The following is a 20,747-nucleotide window of genomic DNA, read 5'->3' on the forward strand; positions in this document are numbered from 1 at the left end:
AGAGTTTCATCATCTCGAGTTCTACCTGAATTCTAGCATGCTTGCTGCATGCTGACATTTTAAAACTAGTCACATACAACTTTGTATTATATACAGTATTTCATTTCTCTTATGTGTATCTTACATTTTCTGACTAAATATCAAATAGCTAAAATAATTCTACATATTATAAACCCTTCTCAAAATGTGTTCTACAGAAAGAGAAAGTTTCTGTAATTTGACCTCACAAAGGTAACCACTGTTAACCGTTTAGTGCAGAATCTTTCAGATATTATTTTTGGTCTCTGTACTAACATATATGTATCTCTAAACAGAAATTATGCCATTTGTACTATTTTACAACAGCCTTTTTACACGCTTCTCCATGTACAGTGTAAGCTCCTTGAAGACAGGGATTTTATTATTTTATTATTATTTTTTTGAGACGGAGTCACTCTCATCCAGGCTGAAGTGCAGTGGTGTGATCTCGGCTCACTGCAACCTCTACCTCCCGGGTTCAAGTGATTCTCCTGCCTCAGCTTCCTAAAGTAGCTGGGATTACAGGTGTGAGCCACCATTTCTGGCTAATTTTTGTATTTTTAGTAGAGACGAGTTTCGCCATATTGGCCAGGCTGGTCTCAAACTCCTCACCTGAGGTGATCCGCCTCTGCCTCCCAAAGTGCAGGGATTACAGGCGTGAGCCACTGGGTCTGGCCAAAGACAAGGATTTTAGCTCAATAACTTATTCTGTGCTCATTTAGTATCTACTATGTATTCGGTGCGACAAGATAAAAAATGAATAAAGTGAAAAAAGTCTCAGATCTAAGGAGTCTTGCCTACCTGGCCAAAAGAAAATTAAAAAATTATTATTATAAAACAATGTGACAGGGAATGTAACATAGGTTTATATAAAGTGCTATGAAGAAGTCTTCAGTCAGCCCACAGGGAAAGAGGACACACATCTGTCCGACTAACTCAACTGGCTGCAGAGAGATTAATTTGGGTCATTAAGGAGCAGGACTTGGCCCTGGATTCCTCTCTCCGCTTGCCCATACCTAGAAAATATTGGCTGTAAATAATTTTTTTGGAGCCTGTTGATGTGCAGCACATTAAAAACTCTTACTGTTTCTGTCTCTCTTAGCTGATCACACTGACAAAAGAGTGTAATATATTATTAAATGCCTCTCTGTAGGATTCCAGGATTCTGAAAATGAATGTGCTTTAACAAAATGAGTATCACTGAAACCACCTCCTGTACTTCCCCACTAGCAGCACCACTATCCAGCCCTTCCCTGAAGTGCCATCTGGTCAAGTTACCTCACGTCTCTAAGCCTTGATTTTCTCCCTGTAAAGTAAGAATAATGGTGCCTCTTCAAATACTAAGAGAAAAATACATGCGTTCTTCAATTCTGATGATTAAGTGAGATGATATATATGACAGCTCCCAGCTTTCATAGTGGCTATTCAGCAACTGTTAAGGTAATGAGTATATAAAACAAGCAGGACCCAGGGGGTGCAATCAGCAACTTTATTTCATCTCAATATCCCTTTAGAAGGCTCTAGATAAAATTTCAAGTAAATTCCAAAACATTTCTTTTCACTCTAGGGAGACCTAGGGTTACATTAAGCCATAAACACAGTCTCAACTGAATAATTCTAATGATCAGTCCAGTAGAGTATTTCAAATTCCAAAACCAATTTCACAATCAATCTCTCCTTTTCCAGCTGGGGCCTGTTACAAACTAGTCACTTTTCATGGATAAGGGTGTTTTCTTCCTTATCCCCTTCTACACACTACACTTCCATCTTCCCTCCTTTCTTTTTTTGTTTTTATTCCTTTCCCCAATGCCCAAAAGCATCACAGAAGATTGCCTCAAGGCCATCCAGGCAGCTAAATCTTGGCGTTTTTTCCTTCTTTTTGAAAAGGGGTCTTGCTATGTTGCCCAGGCTGGTCTCAAACTCCTGGACTCAAGAGATCATCCTGCCTCAGCTACTCAAGTAGCCGGGATTACAGGCATATACCACTACGCCTCCTTCCCTTCTTGCTACTGTAGTTACATTTTTTTTTTTGTTCCACCACCATGGTGCTAAAGGGTTGGAAAATAAAGGGTAGAAGGAGGGCAGCTAGAAGAGGTAAAGAGGTTAGGAATATCCCTCTATGACTGGCATGCACCCAGGATGGCTCTGTGCTCTCTCAGCCTGGCAGGTGTTGAAAGCTGACTCTCTCATGGGACCTTTTTGTGCATTCTTTGGTGATCCCAAACATCACCTTTACCTAAGCCAGTTTTCTCCACCTTGGTGCTATCAATATTTGGGGCTGGATAATTCTTTGTTGTGGAGAGTTGTTCAATGCACTGGAAAATGTTTAGCAGCATCCTTGCCCCACACCCACCAGATGCTAGTAGAACCTCCCCAAGTTGGAACAACCAAAAATGTCTCCAATCATAGCTATATGTCTCCTGAGGGGTGAAATTCCCCATGGCTGAGAACCATTGACCAAGGCAAATATATTCTATTTCAGTAGTTGCTTACTCCCTCTGCTATTCCATGAATCTAGTATCTGCTTCCAGAGTATAAATTAAGAGTATATGCCAATCACAAAATACAGCAAGTTTCCAGGCTACAATACTATAGCACTCACCAACTCATCTCTTGCGCTCTGGATTTCCTGAGTAAGACTGAGGTGGACACCAATCTACCATGTCTTCAATGTGTCAAGCCTCCAAATGGTCCAATTCAAGTCCCTCACACTGTATTGGAGGACAGAAGCAGGCAATCCACTATAGCCCCTGGAGAACATGCTCTAAGAAAATAATTCTCACAAAAACATTTCTCCATCTCTATTCAGTACTCTTTTATGCCCTCAATCTGGTGATATCTAAGGAGTTTCTAGGACCTCTACTTTGAAGTATTTACTCGTTGGCATATATCACAGCCTCTTTTGGTAGCTGAGGGCTATCTTATCTCATTATCTCAATTAAAACTTCCAGTTTAACTTTGTTTTATATTCTTATCACTTCCTTTGTCTTTCTTTATAACCAATTCCAGCACCTACATAAAGATAGCAAGAAAACAGCTATAGCTGCATCCACTGTCTATTGCTAAGGCAACAAACCACCCCAAACCCAGTGGCTTAAAACAGTATGCATTTATTACTGCTCATGCGTCTATGAGTCAGCTGAATAGTTCCTTTGGTCTCAATTGGATACACTGATGCATCCATGGTTAGCTGTGGGCCAGGTAGGCAGCTCTGTAGATCTTGGCATTGCTTTCTTACACGTTTGGAAGTAAACCAGCTATAGTTGCTGGTCTAGAGTGGCCTTGGTTAGACACGCTGCCACTTGGTCTTTCATTTTCCACCAGCCTGGCCTGAACTTGTTCACACGGCCGTGGCAGGGCTCCAAGAAGCACACAAGCTCTCTTTAACTTTATATGTATACTTTATAAGTACCAATTGTGTTTGTGATAAATTTAAACTATAAAACTAGCTGAAATTTTTATACACTCTTTAGCCAAGTGACTGTTAAATTTATGTTTTCACTCTGATTTTTATTCACCTTTTTGGAAACATTGATTATCACCTACATACAATGTCCTAAGAATGGTACTTAGAGCTAGGGAGAAAATGTTTTAAAAGCATCTTTTGTTTGTTATCTCAGCCTAGAATTCACACCCCACTTGTGAACGTGGTACTTGCAGTATCATATCCAGGGAATATATAAGTACTTGCTTTTATTGTAAAGTTGTGTCCTTTGGAGCCCTCGTTTCTGATGAAGTAGCCCAGGAAACACCATAGGAGGTAAGAGAGAGAAACGAGATTTGAGGGATGATTCTGGGCTGGCTTGTCTCAACCATCAACCAGGGCAGCTGCAGTCGCTTCCATTTTATATTTGGAGTATTTGATGGATTAGGTTATTTTGGGGCACATATTCATTCCCTTCCCCCCACGTCCTCCGTGGGAGAAGATGACTTTCCCACACATTGATGTTCAACTTGGCTGTACAATTTGCTTTGGCCAGTGAAATGTGGATTGAAGTGACAAGGTGCCATTTCTGAGCCTCAGCCTTGAAGAGGTATTGCTCTTTCTACTCACCCCGCAAGGAGCTTCTGAACTCGATCCCAAGAAGAATGTGTTTAGGTAGCTGCTGCTCCTCCAGCCTCATCCCCAGAATGAGACACTTGAGGCATAGCCAGACATACGTTAATAATAAACATTGAATATTGTATGACACAATGGTGTTTGTGATTGTTTGTAATGCAACAGCAACTGATCAATACAAACTTCTAGTTAGGATCTTACTTGTAGTGAGGGTTTGTTCATTCATTCACTCATTAAAAAAAAAATCAAGTGCCTTACCATATACCAGTTAGAACACCACTGGATAGGTGGCCTTAAAAATTGATTGGCTTTGTTTATCTTCTTGACTTTTGCTCTTTACATTTGATGTGAAGAAGCTTACGGTCATTTATAATACATAGACTCTAAGAAATAAAATCAAGACACACCACTCTCAAAGGAAAAATAGTGCTAAAACATCAATTTAAGAAGTGACTAAGAACTGACAGAAAATTAGTCAATTACTTACAAGAAATAAGCAAGCCATATGTAAGTACACACAACTCTTCAAAAGTATCTTTTAAAGAAGAGATGTTGCAAGGTGAGAGGACTGGCTACCAGGATTTACAATTCCAGCTCCTCCTCTGAGGGTTGTATACCAAAGAAACCCAGTAGGAGTCCCTGATAGCCTTAGAGGTACGCCGAGGTGGCTGATATGACAAAGCCAGGTTTTTCTCTTCCTTGTGTGACTAGCTCCTATCTTTCAGACGAAGGGAAGGTGACAGAGCTGATCGGAATGTATTTAGAATGAATCTTCCTTATGAGCTGTCAAGTTCAGTGGAATTGCCAGACCTGGGCTTTAATAATTTCCTGGTTTTTAGTACCCGAGCCTATGAAGATGATATACAGGCCACAAAGGATGGAGAGTGGTCTGGGTGGGGTAAAAAGGTGCGGGGAGGGAACTTGGAGCTGCCATCATAATAGGTGTCATGTGTAAACTCATCCATCTGGGTCCCTGGGTTGCACACCTGTCTTTGCAGCTGGAGACAAGGGGATGGAGTGGGGAGAGGTGAAGCAGATGGTGATAAAATAAGAAAATAGGCAAAGCTTGAATATGGAGCCTTCTAGCCTCCCTTTTAACAACACCCTGCTTGAACCCTGCCTTTTTGTATCCCCACACTCACTCCTTCCCCATCCTCTTTTCAATCTATCTTATCTTCTTTTCTTTAGAACAATCTCTCAGTTGTATTATAGGGTACAGTGTTTTAGGACTCTGAGATTTTAAGGTTATAAAGAACAGCAGTCCAGACCTTTTATTTTATAGACAGGGAATCTGACACCAAAAGATGGACTGACTTTAGCACATTGACCAGCTGGCCAGTGGCAGACCCAGGATGGAGCCTTTTGATCTCAGATGATGCTGTTTCTATTACTCAAGGGGGAATTATTCTCTGCTAAAAACTTGGGATATTATCATCATCTGGGAATGTTGAAGAACAAAAATAGATATGCAAAAGGACAAAAGTCGAAATGAGGAATTTTGGATTTCAAATACGGGCAAGCAGGGAAGACATTTGTGGACTGAGGATCCCTCCAGTACCCTTGAGATAAATCTCTGCTATTTCCTACTCTGCCTCAGGGTGGAGGGGGAAACTTCTTTTGATGATACACCCTCCAAATGTACCTTGTATGAAAGAGGGACCATCCTTTCAGAAGCCCAATATGCCTTCACCTCCCATTCCTTATACTTTTAGCCTCCATTCATTCAGATAAGGAATTTCATGCTTACTGTCTTATAGAAGGGCTGACACAATAGAATGCAGTTAAAACAAATAATCTGTGTCTCAAAGAGACTAAATAATGAGTGAGGGCAAAGCTTTTAGCTACAACCTGGATGAAGAGAGGAGGAGAATTGAAGAGGAAAGACGAAAATGTAGAAAATGACATCTCTTTGGGCTTTACATCTTGTCTACCATTTGCTTATCTCTGGGGGAAAAAAAAAACCAGTAGATAAGTTTGAGCTTTTGTCAGTAAGTAGGAACTCTGGTGTTATACTGGTTAATTACTGTTACATACAAAGCATGCCAAACAATGAGCATTTACTTAACTCCTGCATCTGTGGATTGGATGGGGCTGGCTGAAATTGATTGGTTTGAGCTTGGTTTGAACTCTGCTTAGTTCAGCTGTGCTTGTTCACATGTCTCTGTGTTGGCGGGTGATCAGATGATTTAGCTTGGACTCACTAGAGAAGCTTGGCTCTGCTCCACATGTTTTTCATCCTCAGACCAGTGAGATAGCCTGGGCATATTCTTCTCTTGGCTATAGCGGAGGTGCAAGAAAGTGAATGGAAACATGCAAAGCCTCTCAAGGCCTATGCATGGAGCTGGCACACTGTTTCTTTAATCTCATTTGATTAGCCAAGGCAAGTCATGAGGCAAAATTCAAGGTCAAGAAACAGAGAGAATCTATCCCTTTAGTGGGAGGAAGTACAAAGTCATATGGCAAAAGGTATGGGTAGAGGAAGATACAAATAATTGGACCAATCATGCAACTTATTGTAACAACTTTCCTGGGTAGAACTATAAAAGGTGGCAAGACTTCAGCATGTCATGGGAGCAAATATTTGCATAGTTTGTCTAGAAGGTAGCTGGGCTTTAGCTAGCCGTACAACGTACTCATATCCCATGGGAATATTTCCTATGACATTGGCCATGGCATAGGTGTAACACAAAGAGACATACATGAAGGGGCCATCAAATGGTTATAACCTAGCAATGACCCACCAGGTTAAGGGCTGAGCATCACATGGAATGATTGATGGTCACAATGCATACTTGCATGACTGTATGACAAGCAAAGACTAGTTGTCCTCTTTCTCCAAAGCTTTGTCACCATGAAAATCTTCTGGAACTTACACATAATCTCTAGAAAAGAGAATGTGTGTATCATAGGTGGATGGGGTTTGGGGACACATAGCCAAACTAGTTGAGATTAAGTTTTTATTTTTATTTTTTTTTATTTTTTGACACAAAGTCTTGCTCTGTCTCCTAGGCTGGAGTGCAGTAGTTCAATCTCACCTCACTGCAACCTCCGCCTCTTGGGTTCAAATGATTCTCATGTCTCAGCCTCCTGAGTAGCTGGGATTACAGGTGTGTGCCACCAGGCCTGGTTAATTTTTTTGTATTTTTAGTAGAGACAGGGTTTTCTCTGTTGGCCAGGCTAGTCTCAGACTCCTGGCCTCAAGTAATCTGCCCGCCTTGGCCTCCCAAAGTGCTGGGATTACAGGTGTGAGACACTGCACCCAGCCTATTTTGATTTTTAAACTTTGACATATGCCAGGCATTGTGACTCACATCTGTAATCCTAGTACTTTGGAAGGTTAAGGCAGGAGGATTGCTTGGGCCCAGAAGTTCCAGACCAGCCTGGACAATATAGTGAGACCTCATCTGTACAAAATATTTTTAAAAAAAGCTGAGTGTGTTGGTGCATGCCTGTGATCCCAGTTACTGGGGAGAATGAGGCAGGAGGATTGCTTGAGCCTAGAATTAGTGAGCTATGATCAAACCACTGCATTCCAGCCTGGATGACTGAACTAGACCCTGTATATATTAAAAAAAAAAAAAATGACATCAACTAGAACATCTTACAGCTCACCAGTTTTTACAGTCCACTGTATTACTCCAGCAATAAAGTATTCTAAATAACATAGACCAGAACTGTCCAACAGAGATATAATATGAGCCACATATGTAATTTAAAATTTTCTAACAGCCACACTAAAAATATAAAAAGAGATGGGTGAAACTAATTTTAATAATACATTTTTACTTAACCCAATATACTGAAAATATTATGAGATTAAATTTTTATCACTAGTTGGAATGGGGGACTGAAATAGAAGTTAAGTTTACAATCACATTCCCAGCATACCTGAAGTTCTGGTGTGCCACTGATACCAGCTATCCCTATGCACTCTCTATTCTTTAATGTATCCACAAGTTATGTTCTCTGAATAAGCCATTGCTTTCTTATACCTCTCTACTTCCAGTATTAGAACTAAAGTTGGCTTTCTTGTCACCAAGCAACAATTTTCTTTTATAACTCCATGAAAGTCACTGAATACAGAGTAGACATGATATCCTTGAGAGGCTAGACGATCAATTAAACTCACCCACTAAATGACCTGCTCCAGGACACTAGCTTTGTGACCCATGATTCAGATTCTTGATGAATGGCCTTAAGAGTTACTTCATATTCTAGACCTTCTATATTGACCTCAAATATTAAGTTCAGAAATTTCCAGAGTCTGTGGTGCAGTTGTTCTTGTTTGAGCCATCTCTGAAACTCCTACCCTTCCCTCAACCTCATGAAAGTGAAGAAAGTCAAGGGTAGGTTAGGAAGATTTCAATGAATATTTAAACATAGTTCCCTTTTTCCTTCTTAAATATGCTCTCAGTACTAACATCAACACAGTTTCAAGTGTTGCTAATATTTCCTAATAAAAGGATCAAAAATGAAAAAAAGATGCTTTGGGCATATTTTACTTTCAATTTTGTAAACAAACAACATTGAACTTTCACTCCTGGGATAACTATGGTTGGCTTTTCTTCAATTAAAAGAGAAACATGTATTGATTTACTTACAGATGGCATCACTTAATATTGGGGTATAGGTCTGTTGAATTAAATAGTTTCCTTGGCCATGGCAATATTCAGGGTAGGATCGATGTGCAAGTAAAAGGAAGAAGATGAGCAAGCAAACAGATGCAGTACTCTTTATTCATTGACTTATTTAAATCTGTTTTTTTTTTGTTTTTTTTTTTTGAGACAGAGTCTCGCTCTGTCGCCCAGCCTGGAGTGCAGTGGCGCTATCTCGGCTCACTGCAAGCTCCGCCTCCCGGGTTCACGCCATTCTCCTGCCTTAGCCTCCCGAGTAGCTGGGACTACAGGCTCCCGCCACCACGCCCAGCTAATTTTTCGTATTTTCAGTAGAGACGGGGTTTCACCGCGTTAGCCAGGATGGTCTCTATGTTCTGACCTTGTGATCCACCTGCCTCCGCCTCTCAAAGTGCTGGGATTACAGGCGTGAGCCACTGCCCCTGGCCGGCTTATTTAAATCTTAAAAGACCCGTGAGACACTTGGCATTAACCTCATGTAGCATAATGTTTACTAACCATTCCCATAACTCAGGCAAATTTTTCTTATAGAATAGTTGGCTGTACGGTGATCACCTCAGTGAATATTGTGTATTCAGTTCCAGACCACAGCAATAAAGTGAATATTGCAATGGAGAAAGTCACACACTTTTTTTGTTTTCCCAGTGCATATAAAAGTTATGTTTACACTGTACTGTAGTCTATTAAGTTTTTAATAGCATTATGTCTAAAAAACCCAATGCATACACCTCAATTAGGAAATACTTTGCTCTCATTAAGAAGCGGGCAAAGGATCTGAATAGACATTTCTCAAAAGAAGACATACAAATGACCAACAGGTATATGAAAAAGCACTCAAAACACTAATTATCAGAGGAATGAAGATCCAAGCCAGATGAGATATTATTTTACCTCAGAATGGCTCTTATTAAAAAGACAAAAATAACAAATACTGATGAGTATGTGGAGAAATAGGAACTCTTATACACTGTTGGTGGAGATGTAAATTAGTAGAACTATTATGCAAAAATGTATGGAGATTTCTCAAAATCTAGAAAAAAAAGAGAGATCCACTATGCAGTCCAGCAATCCCATTACAGGATATTTATGCAAAGGAAAATAAATCAATCTTTCAAAGACATGCCCTCCACCCCCACGTAGTCTATACTAGACTGCAGTGTAGTGTAAACGTAACTTTTACATGCACTGGGAAAACAAAAAATTTGTGTTACTTGCTTCATTGCAATATTCACTTTATTGCAGTGGTCTGGAACCATATCCACAATATCTTGGAGGTATTACCTTACAGCCAACTATTCTAGAAGGAAAACTTGCCTGAGTTATGGGAATGGTTAGTAAACATTATGCTACATGAAGTTAATGCCACATTATTGCAGCACTATTCATAACAGCCAAGATATGGAATCAATCTAAGTGTCCATCAAAGGATGAATGGATAAAGAAAATGAGATGTATGTATACACAATGAGATACTATTCAACCATAAAAAGAATGAGATCCTATCATTTGCAGCAACATGGATGAAACTGGAAGTCATTATGTTAAATGGACTAGGCCAGGCAGAGAAAGACAAATATTGCATGTTCTTATTCATTTGTGGAAGCTTAAAATAGTGATCTCATGAAGACAGAGAGTAGAACAATATTACCAGAGGCTAGGAAGGGGATGGGGGAATGAAGAAAGGTTGGTAAATGGGCACAAACATACAGTTAGATAGATGGAATACATTCTAGCACAGTAGGGTGACTATAGTTAGCAATAATTTACTGTTTATTTCAAAACAGCTAAAAGGGAAGATCTGAAATGTTCCCAACACACAAAAAATGTTAAATATTTGAGATGATGAATATCCTAAATGCCCCGATTTGATCATTACACCATTGTATGCATATATCAAAATATCACATGTGCCTGATAAATATACACAACTATTATGTACCAATAAAAGGTTAAAAAATGCTTTGTTGCTAAACAATGCTAATGGTCATCTAAGCCTTCCTTCGGCAAGTCCTAATCTTTTTGCTGGTGGAGGATTATGCCTTGAGGTTGATGGCTGCTGACTAATCAGGGTGGTTGTTGCTGAAGTTTGGGGTGGCTGTGGTAATTTCTTAAAATAAGACAACAATGAAGTCTGCTGTATCAATTGATGCTTCCTTTCACAAAGGATTTCTCTGTAGCATGCCATGCTGTTTGATAGCATTTTCCCCACGGTAGAACTTCTTTCAAAACTGGAGTCAATCCTCTCAAACCCTGCTGACGCTTCATTAACTAAGTTTATATAATATTCCAAATCCTTTGTTGTCCCTTCAACAATGTTCACAGCATCTTCACCAGGAGTAGATTCCATCTCAAGAAACTACTTTCTTTGCTCTTCCACAAGAAGCAACTCCTCATCCATTAAAGTTGGATCCTGAGATTGCAGCAATTCAATCGTATCTTCAGTGTCCAGTTCTAGTTTTAGTTTTCTTGGTATTTCCTCTGTATCTGCAGTTACTTCCTCCACTGAAATCTTGAACCTTTCAAAGTCATCTACGAAGATTGAAATTAACTTCTTCCAAACTCTTGTTAATGTTGATATTTTGACCTCCAACCATAAGTTGTGAATGTTTTTAAGGCATCTAGAATGGTGAACTCTTTCCTGAAGATTTTCAATTACTTTGCCCAGATCCATCAGAGGACTCACTATCTATGGGAGATGTAGCCTTATGAAATGTATTTCTTAAATAGTAAGACTTGAAAATCAAAATGACTCCTTTATCCATGGGCTACAGAATGCATGTTGTGTTAGCAGGCATGAAAGCAACATTAATATTCTTGTACATCTCATCAGAGCTCTTGGGTGACTAGTGCATTGTCAATTAGCAGTAATATTTTGAAATGAATCTTTTTTTCCTGAGCAGTGGGTCTCAACAGTGGAATTAAAATATTTGTAAACCATACTGTAAACAGATGTGCTGTTATCCAGGCTTTGTTATTGCATTTATAGAGCACAGGCAGAGTAGACTTAGTATCATTCTTAAGGTCTCTAGGATTGCTGGAATGATAAATAAGCATTGACTTCAACTTAAAGTCACCAGCTGCATTAGCCCCTAACAAAGGAGTCAGCCTGTCTTTGAAGTTTTGAAGCCAGGCATTGACTTCTCACTAGCTATGAAAGTCCTAAATAGCATCTTCTTCTAGATGAGAAGGCTGTTTTATCTATATTAAAAATATATCATTGAATGGAGCCACTTTCATCAATGACATTTGCTAGATCTTCTGCATAACTTGCTGCAGCTTCTGCATCATCATTCGCTGCTTTGGACCTTGCACTTTTGTTTTATAGAGATGGCTTCTTTCCTTAAACCTCATGAACCAACCTCTGCTAGCTTCAAACTTTTCTTCTGCAGCTTCTTCGCCTCTCTCAGCCTTTATAGAATTGAAGAGAGTTAGGGCCTGGCCTGGATTAGTCTTTGTCTTAAGGGAATGTTGAAGGTGATTTGCTCTATCCAGACCATTAAAACTTTCTGCATATCAGCAATAGGACTATTTTGCTTTCTTATCTTTTGTGTGGTCACTAGAGTAGCACTTTTAATTTCCTTTGCATTCATGACTTGGCTAACTGTTTGGCGCAAGAGGCCTACCTTTTGTCCAATCTTGGGTTCAACATGCCTTCGTCACTAAGCTCAACCATTTCTAGCTTTTGATTTAAAGTGAGAGACATGCAACTCTTCCTTTCCCTCCATCACTTAGATGGCATCATAGGGTTATTAACTGGCCTAATTTTAATATTATCGTGTCTCAAGAATTGGGAGGCTGAGGAGAGTGAGAAACAGGGGAACAGTCGGTCGATGGAACAGTTAGCCCACTTACACTTTTTGATTACGTTTGCCATCTTACCGGGGTGTAGTGTGTGACGCCCCAAAACAATTACAATAGTAACATCAAAGATCAGTGATTACAGAGCACCATAACAGATAAAACCATATAATAATAATGAAACAGTTTGAAATATTGTGAAAATTGCCCAAATGTGACACAGAGATATGAAGTGAGCACATACTGTTGGAAAATTGCCAATAGACTTGCTTGACACAGGGTTGCCACAGACATTCAATTTGCAAAAAATGTAGTATCTGCAAAGCACAATAAAGTAGAGCACAATAAAATGAGGTATGCCTGTATTAGGGCTCAGTGGGGAGCCACCTACCTGCATAGGATGTCTGGACACCAACAGATTAAATTTTTGTAGAAACAGTCATCATCATTCTTATTGGGCGGTCACCAGGCAAGGGGCTGCCACAGATGGAACAAAGTTTCTTCTCCTTAGAGACTGGTTTTAATAGTAGGACTTGCATGCCTATATTGAGAAGTTCTCTGTTGAGGAAAAGCAAGGCAGTTGCCTGGCAAAGACTTTTGTTCAACTTTGTTCCTGGGCTCACAGACCACACCCCTTGCACCTTTGCAGCATATGCGTTGGGGTGTGCAGTGGGAATGGAGGAAATGCTTATTGAAAAACTCTCCAGTATCAGGTCAAACTACAGAAAACCATATCAGATCCACTGTGTTTCCTCCCTTATCTCCCTCCAGGTCTTCACTGTCCTCCAACTGAAAAACACACACATAGTCTCTCTCTAACAATTTTATGCACAATTGTGAACATCTTAAATTGTTAGCACCTGGGAGGAAACCCTCACTATGCAACAACAACAAAAACAACAACAACAACAACAACAAAAAGCCTAGGACTTTTCTCATCTCCCCTAGTAGAAAATATTTATTTCTTCCTAGGGAGGATGGGGAAGAGTTGGGGGAAGGAGTGGGTTGTCTTTCTCTCTTGAACAGGCTCAGTCACTATTAATGACACTAAAATAAAGAAGGAAAATCCCCATATTTCATATGGGGTTTTCATATCAGAAGAGGCTGGGTGACTGTATCTAGCTATGCTTCTTTCATGGAACAAAAATTGAAGCATACACAAGTTCATTTGCCGAAGTTCCCACAAAAAGTAAATGACAAAATGTACATTAAAATTCGGGGTTGTTCTGACTTCAACAGTTACGATGTTTCCACTCTTCCAAAACATATAGCTTTTGGGTCTGGCTCTAACTAAAGATATATTGTGAGCAAAAGAAAAAAATGGGCCATTTAAATTTAGCACTGAGACTCAGGGAATACAAGACACGGAATGCATTGTGGAGGAAGAAATAAATCCAAATGCCCTCTTTGTTCTTTATTGCCACTCCCCTCCTCTAATTTAAATGCTCAGCCCAGAGCTCAGGCAGCGGTTGGATTTGGGAGGGTTAAGGAATGTTAACTAAAATAAGCAAAGCGGAGATGGATTCCAATTCCATTAGAGCTCAGCCTAAAAGCACTTTCCTTCATTTGAGGGAAGCAAAGATCAAGTGAAAGACAGTTGCCAGATCTTTCGCTCATTTCCTAGAAGCTAATGGACCATGAGGGGAAGGATGTTTATGCAACTGTACATACGCCAAAGAACGTGCTCTTAAACTGTTGTCTGGGGGTTACAAATGTGCCTTACTTTCAGAACACACTTTGTCTGTGTGACGAAGTGAGGAATTTCAGAAGCCAGTTCCATTCTTTCCTTTTAGCTTGATCCAGATATAGGCATTGAATTGATTGATTGATTGATTGATTTAATGAGCACTAATTAGCTCAGGAAGGAATTACAGAAGTCAACCTGAGACCCAGTATCTGTCAGCTGGGTTCTTACTAGAGAGTCAGTGAGTCAATCTCAGGGGTGACTGATTGATTGACTCACTCGTTTATTCACCTGTTTCCAATGTGCAAGTTTGTGTGCTTGGCAAAGTACTTGGTCAATCTTTCAAGATATGTAGTTTTTAATCTTTCTCTCTCTCAACATATCGCAAGATTGAACATTATTTATTAACAGGGTATAGACTGTATTGGAAAGATGTATAACTATATGAAACTCATAATTTTCAATGGTAATTTATTAGAGTGCAACTAAAATACACAAGTAAAATACAGTAAGTTTAAAGAAAAATCATAGAGATGAGACTGAACTATGGCAGAAATTCATAAGATAGTTTGTAAATGACTGATACTCAGGAAACAGTTCTATGTGCTGTGGGGGATACATGAAGTTACCTTTCCTTGAAGGAGCTTACACTTGATATGAAAAGACAAGAATCTTACAGAAGAAAACCTATACTATTTTATAGATAATATGCTTTCCAAGTTCAGAGGAAGGGCAGGGATGGATGAAGTGGAGACGCCATGGGACGACTTCATGGGTGATGTGGAATGTGACTGGATTTGAAAGACGGGAGGGTTTGGAGGGAGGAGGCAGGAATGAAGAACATGGTATAAAGAGAATGTGGTGAAGAATCATGGGATGCACTGTTTAGAGGGGGAATGGACCCACCATCCTCTCCTGAACCTGTTTCAGACATACCTGAATCAGTATTGTGGACATTTGCTGGATTAAAAAACTACTCATTTATTTGTCACTCTGCATCTATTTTTACTTCCTTGATAATGCTTGCTTTTTGGGGGGGCATTAGTTGTTTGTCATTTATGCTGGTTTGACAGGATTTTCCATCAAAGTGCCTGTGACTCTTAACTAAGTGGTAGGCATGTGATCCAAGTTGACTCACTGAACCCTCTTAGGTGAATTTGAGTCTTTTTTTTTTATTATTTTTTGAGATGGAATCTCGCTCTGTTTTGAGGCTGGAGTGCAGTGGCATGATCTCAGCTCACTTTAACCTCAGCCTACTAGGTTCAAGCGATTCTACAGTCTCAGTCTCCCAAGCAGCTGGGACCACTGGTGTGTGCTACCATGCCCAGCCAAATTTTTTTTTTTTTTTTTTTTTTTTTTTTTTTTTTTTTTAGTAGAGACAGGGTTTCGCTATGTTGGCCAGGATGGTCTCGATCCCTTGACCTCATGATCAGCCCGCCTTGGCCTCCCAAAGTGCTGGGATTTCAGGCGTGAGCCACCGTGCCCAGCCGAATTTGAGCCTTTAAGCAAAGATGGACAATCCAGGTGTTAGCTCATTTACCCTTGCAGTTCTGCCTTACCAGAGCTTTTCATCAGCTCCTGTCCTCTGGAATTCCTGGCTCCTGGACCTTCTGAGTCTGGTTCTTAGCTGTTGACTTGATTCTGTGAGCCACCTGATACCCTCACAGTAAATCCTCTTTCTGCTTCAGTTAGCCAGTGACCAGCTGGGGCTTTTAGCTGTAAGCAAGAGAAAACAAACTCTGACTAACTTAAAGAGAAAAATATTGGGAAGATATCAAGTGGTTCACAAAACTGATGAGAAGCCTGGGTCAACAAGTTTTAAACCATAGATGGGAAGCAAAGGAAACTGCATAACTGGAATCATAGCCAAGGTCATGTCACATGAAAAGTCCGTCAAGGACGTGTTGGTGCAACCCTGGGCACCTGGCCACTTCGTTTGGACACAAATGCTGTCCCTTGCACTATCCTTTGGCCTGTCCCTTGTCCACTGCTGGACACTGGATGCTGTCCCTTCCACTATCCCCACTGGACACTGGAAGAAGGTAATTCTGGTGCTACTCGCACCAGCTTCAAAGCTCTAGATAGAAAGATCTGATTGGCTAAGCCTAGAATGATTACTTTCTAAAGCTGGTGGATAGATCTACCCTCTCTCATATGGTGGTAGATTCCTCAATTACACAAAAGGAGTTCAGGTGTTGGTGAAAAAAAATCTACTTTAACAGACATAAGGCAGTGGTACTGAGGTGGAGGGTCTCTGGTGGATCTGACTTTTCTCTCTGGCTTGCCACTTATCTCATATTTTGAGCTGGAAACATTAGCTTGCATTTTCTGTAAGATGATCACAAATTTATAGGTTAATAAAACTAATAGTGTTATTGACGGTGATGATGGTGATAATGATAATAGCAGCTATTTATTGAATGCCTCATATTTTCTAGGCATCCTTTTAGGTGGGAATGCATATCATCTCTAATTCTGAATCTTCACGATGACTCCCTGACATAGGTTTCAACACTCTCTTTTTACAGATGAGAAAGTGTAGGTTTAGAGGGATTAAGATCACTCAACGACATGTGCCACAGTGAGGAATGAAATCCTTGTGTATCTGACACCAAAGGCATTTGGCATTTCCTTTTCCTTTGTGAAACAGTGTCCATTGAGCTTTTTTCTCAAATGTGGCTAAGAAAGCCATCCCATGGCTAATTTGTACATTGCTTATCTGATTACAGAGCTGGGCTGACTGCCTCAGTGTGGCAGTTGAAAATGGTGGAATTACCTTCCCACCACAGTTGGGAAGACAAGAGATTGTGCCCAGGCAGCCATCAAGCCTTCCAGTTATGTATTCTTTTAAACATCATTACACACACACACACACACACACACACACACAGAGCCAGTTTGAGCTCTCTTGAAAAATCTTTGAATTGTGGATTTTACCTCAAAGTTACATCTTGTAGCTTCAGGGTAAGGCAGTGGGAAGAGGAAGGAGTGAGGTTTACCAAACAGAAGTAAAAAAAGGTTTAGGTTTTTCTGCATTCTAGATGTGCTGGAAAAAATAAGACTCAGGTTACTATCGGTTTGACAGCAAGATAAGAAATAAAAATAATTTGGAACTCTGCCTTCAAATTGTAATAACTCCCTGCTTGCCTTTGTTATCCCGAGAAAGGGATAATAGAGGTTATGATTTCTCAGAAGGGCTCTGCTGGACATCTCTTGCATAGTAACCACTTCAAATGATCTCAGGCCCTTTATTCCAACCACTTTGGCAACTTGAGGCTTAGACCAGCTTGAAGTAGGGGCAATCCAACTGCTCCTCTCTCACTTCTTGCCATGGATCTATCTGACTTCGTGATGTTGGCCATCTATGGGAATAGCCGCAACCCCCAAAAGCAAAAGAGCCAATGCCCCATGGTATCACCCATGGCCAATGGGAGAGAGAAACTGATAGATAAAATGTTCCTTCTTTATTTCCCTAGTGGGTGGCTCAGAGATGCACTATAGTAGGTGTCCAGGAAGGGTCTGGGGAATCAAGGAACCAGGAGTCCCTAGTAGTGACCATCTCAGGAGCACATCCTTGTGTTGACCTTCCTTTCTTTCCTATTTCACTTCCTCTGTCCTTTACTAATTCCTGCTTTCAGGGATAATATTTTCAGATAAATTATGCACACTTTTAAACATTTGCATCAGGTTCTTTTTCAGGGGGCAACTCAGCAAAGAAAGATTCTAAGCATACTAATAATGAATAACTCAAATTGGCTTAGTATTTTATGATATACTTAGCTTTTGCACACAATACTCTTTTATCAGTACAACCACCTTGCACAGTATGTGGTACATGAATTATTATTATTCCTCTGTCCTAAGCTAAGATTCCAAAAGGTAAGGCAGTTTAATCAAGGTCATACAAAAGTTAATGGTAGATCTGGAGAAAAGAATATTGTTTCTTGAGCACTTAGTTCAGTGTTCATTCTACTCTGACTACATTTAGAGTCCTGGAACACTTCCCTAGAATTGTGCAAAGTGGAACAATATTCCAGAATTTTGCCTTTACTAGACTTCAGTTGTCAGTATATTAAACCACATGGTATGTATAGATTAATGATTCAAATGACTGTATGTGCCACTTTATTTGCAGCCCTATGTTTCCTGAAACTTTGCTTTTTTTTTTTTTTTTTTTTTTTTGAGACGGAGTCTCGCTCTGTTGCCCAGGCTGGAGTGCAATGGCACAATCTCGGCTCACGGCAAGCTCTGCCTCCCGGATTCATGCCATTCTCCTGCCTCAGCCTCCCAAGTAGCTGGGACTACAGGCGCTCCATAAGGCTGGTGTTACCATGACTTTCTAATTTTGCAAATCTGGTAGATATGAAATGGATCTCATTGCTTTTTAAGTGTACAATTTCTTAAATGAAGGAGGTTATTTATGAAGTATTCTTTCAACTTGATGACCTTATTAATAAATCAACTTCTCTTCCTACACCCTGCCTGTCATTTAGGTTAAACCACGAGGGTTAGAGTCACAGGAGAAGAGAGCATGTGCTGCCTGGAACAGCAATGTTTACAAATAGGGATGAAAGAAGGTACGAGGTGCAGGTAATTCTTACCAGCAGGAAGAAGAAGGAGAAGGTTTTCTGGTAGAGATTAGAGGGGAGAGAGCAGAGAGGAGAAAGTCTCCTCCACTCCACTATCTTCCAATCACCAATGGCATGGGATCACCTGAGGTGAGACTACTTAATATCCAATAAAACAAACCAATTTTTTTTTTCCTGCACATATGATTTGCTGTTTATAAAAATGGTGACCCATATCCCCAATATCAACATACCTGAGTTCCATCTTCTAAGCCTTTAATAGAGTGTCAGGTGCTATGCCAACTAACACTTCATCTATACTGTTTAATTATCCAAGCTGTCATATAGGAGGTGGGGCAATGGGAGTTTTCTTCTTTTACATATGAGGAAACTGAAATATGTTGCCCAAAGCCATACTGGTAGTAAATAATGGAGCTACTATTGTAATCCAGACGTGACTAACTCCACACAGGCACCCCTGACCACTGAATTATCCACACTTTAATTGAAGTACGTGTTGGTAGCAGTCTCATAGGAGAGTGCTGGGCATTAGGAAGATAGAATACATTTGAACGCTGTTCCCAGACTTTGAGGTCAGAATAGCTCATGGGACCTTGAGCAGGAAGAGGTTATACATTTTGGCAAGTGATTTTTATCTTGATTGCCTGGGATGACTATAGTCAGTCTAGAGAGAGGCAGGCAATGAATTCAGGAAGCCTTCCAGGATATGGTAGATTCCATCATCAGATGAAAGAGTTAACTAAAGGATAATAGAGGATAGTCATTAAGAACTTGGGCTCTGGAGCCAGTTAGACAAAGTTTTGAGTCCTGATCTCTGTTATTATTATTTTTATAACCTTAGACAAGTCTTCTCTAAGCTCTTTTATGATCTGTTAAAAGTGGATAATTATATATGCTATATACAAATATATATACTTGTGAATTAAATGAGCTACTGTAAGTGAAGTCTTTTGTGCAGTACCAGGTATACAGTAAATGCTACATAATGGGAGCTGTTAGATAATGAGATGGTAGCTGGCAGGTCTGGCAGTATGCAACAACCATGGAGTAGTACCTAAGAAAATGGCTGCTGACTTTTGCAATGTGAAATCACCATGAGGAAACTTTGACAAGTAGTCAATGGACATCCAACTGTGGACTTTTGAAAAAAGGTCTATCATGTTGGCAGCATTTCATCTCAAAGACACATCCACATCCATGCACCTAGGCATTGAGTTCAGTTGCCATGCCCATGTGACTTACTTTGGAAGGAAGGGAGCTGAGGCAGTTTCTTTGATATTACTGCTGAAGGAATATCTCTAAGGACATCTGTTTTCATAGGTCTTTTATGTTGGCTTCAGAAAAACTTGTAAGTGAGGTCAGTACCTCTTTGGCTATTTTGAACGTCTGCTCTTTGTAGTGACATGTTCTCAAGTCTTCTAGAGGTGATTTTTAGAAAGTAATGAGAAGAAGGAAACCAGCAATCCAACTGGGTAAAGTCTTAACAATTTCCTCATGGGTGGAGAAGGGTATGATTTCTGAATGGGGAAAAGAGATATGATGCTTTGTAATGAGCTGTTCTTTGTTTAAGACAATGGCACTCTTGACCTACAATCCTTGGCTATGATGGTTGATTCATTTTATCACTGTTGGGTTGGATCAATACTGAGCTTCCTACCTTAACACTCCCAAGGTAGATGTTGGGATGATGGTATTTGGCTGCCTGTCTGGGGAATCACTCTTTATCTCTTGGCCTCATTTTTTCCTAGGATGTAACTGTGGAGCTAAGCAACAGAACTGACTGACCATGGCATGTGTTTTATTGCTCTGTGTGTGTGTGTGTGTGTGTGTATTTCCATAAAATTGCAATTTCTCCATTCAGGCCCTAAGAATTAAAATCTCGAGAACAAGAGGAGCAGAGGCAGGGAGAACACTGAAAGAAGACCACAAGGTAGTGAAGAATGCTGTCAAGAGGAGATGACTAT

At 40.1% G+C, this 20,747-nt stretch overlaps 1 pseudogene; it reads left to right on the plus strand.

Moving 5' to 3' along the window:
- The window catches only part of LOC139357682 (heterogeneous nuclear ribonucleoprotein K pseudogene), a 41,927-nt pseudogene that overhangs the window by 13,597 nt on the left and 7,583 nt on the right, over nt 1–20,747 (plus strand).

Source organism: Macaca nemestrina, chromosome 12 (assembly GCF_043159975.1).
Source record: "Macaca nemestrina isolate mMacNem1 chromosome 12, mMacNem.hap1, whole genome shotgun sequence".
Classification (NCBI taxonomy): Eukaryota; Metazoa; Chordata; class Mammalia; order Primates; family Cercopithecidae; genus Macaca; species Macaca nemestrina.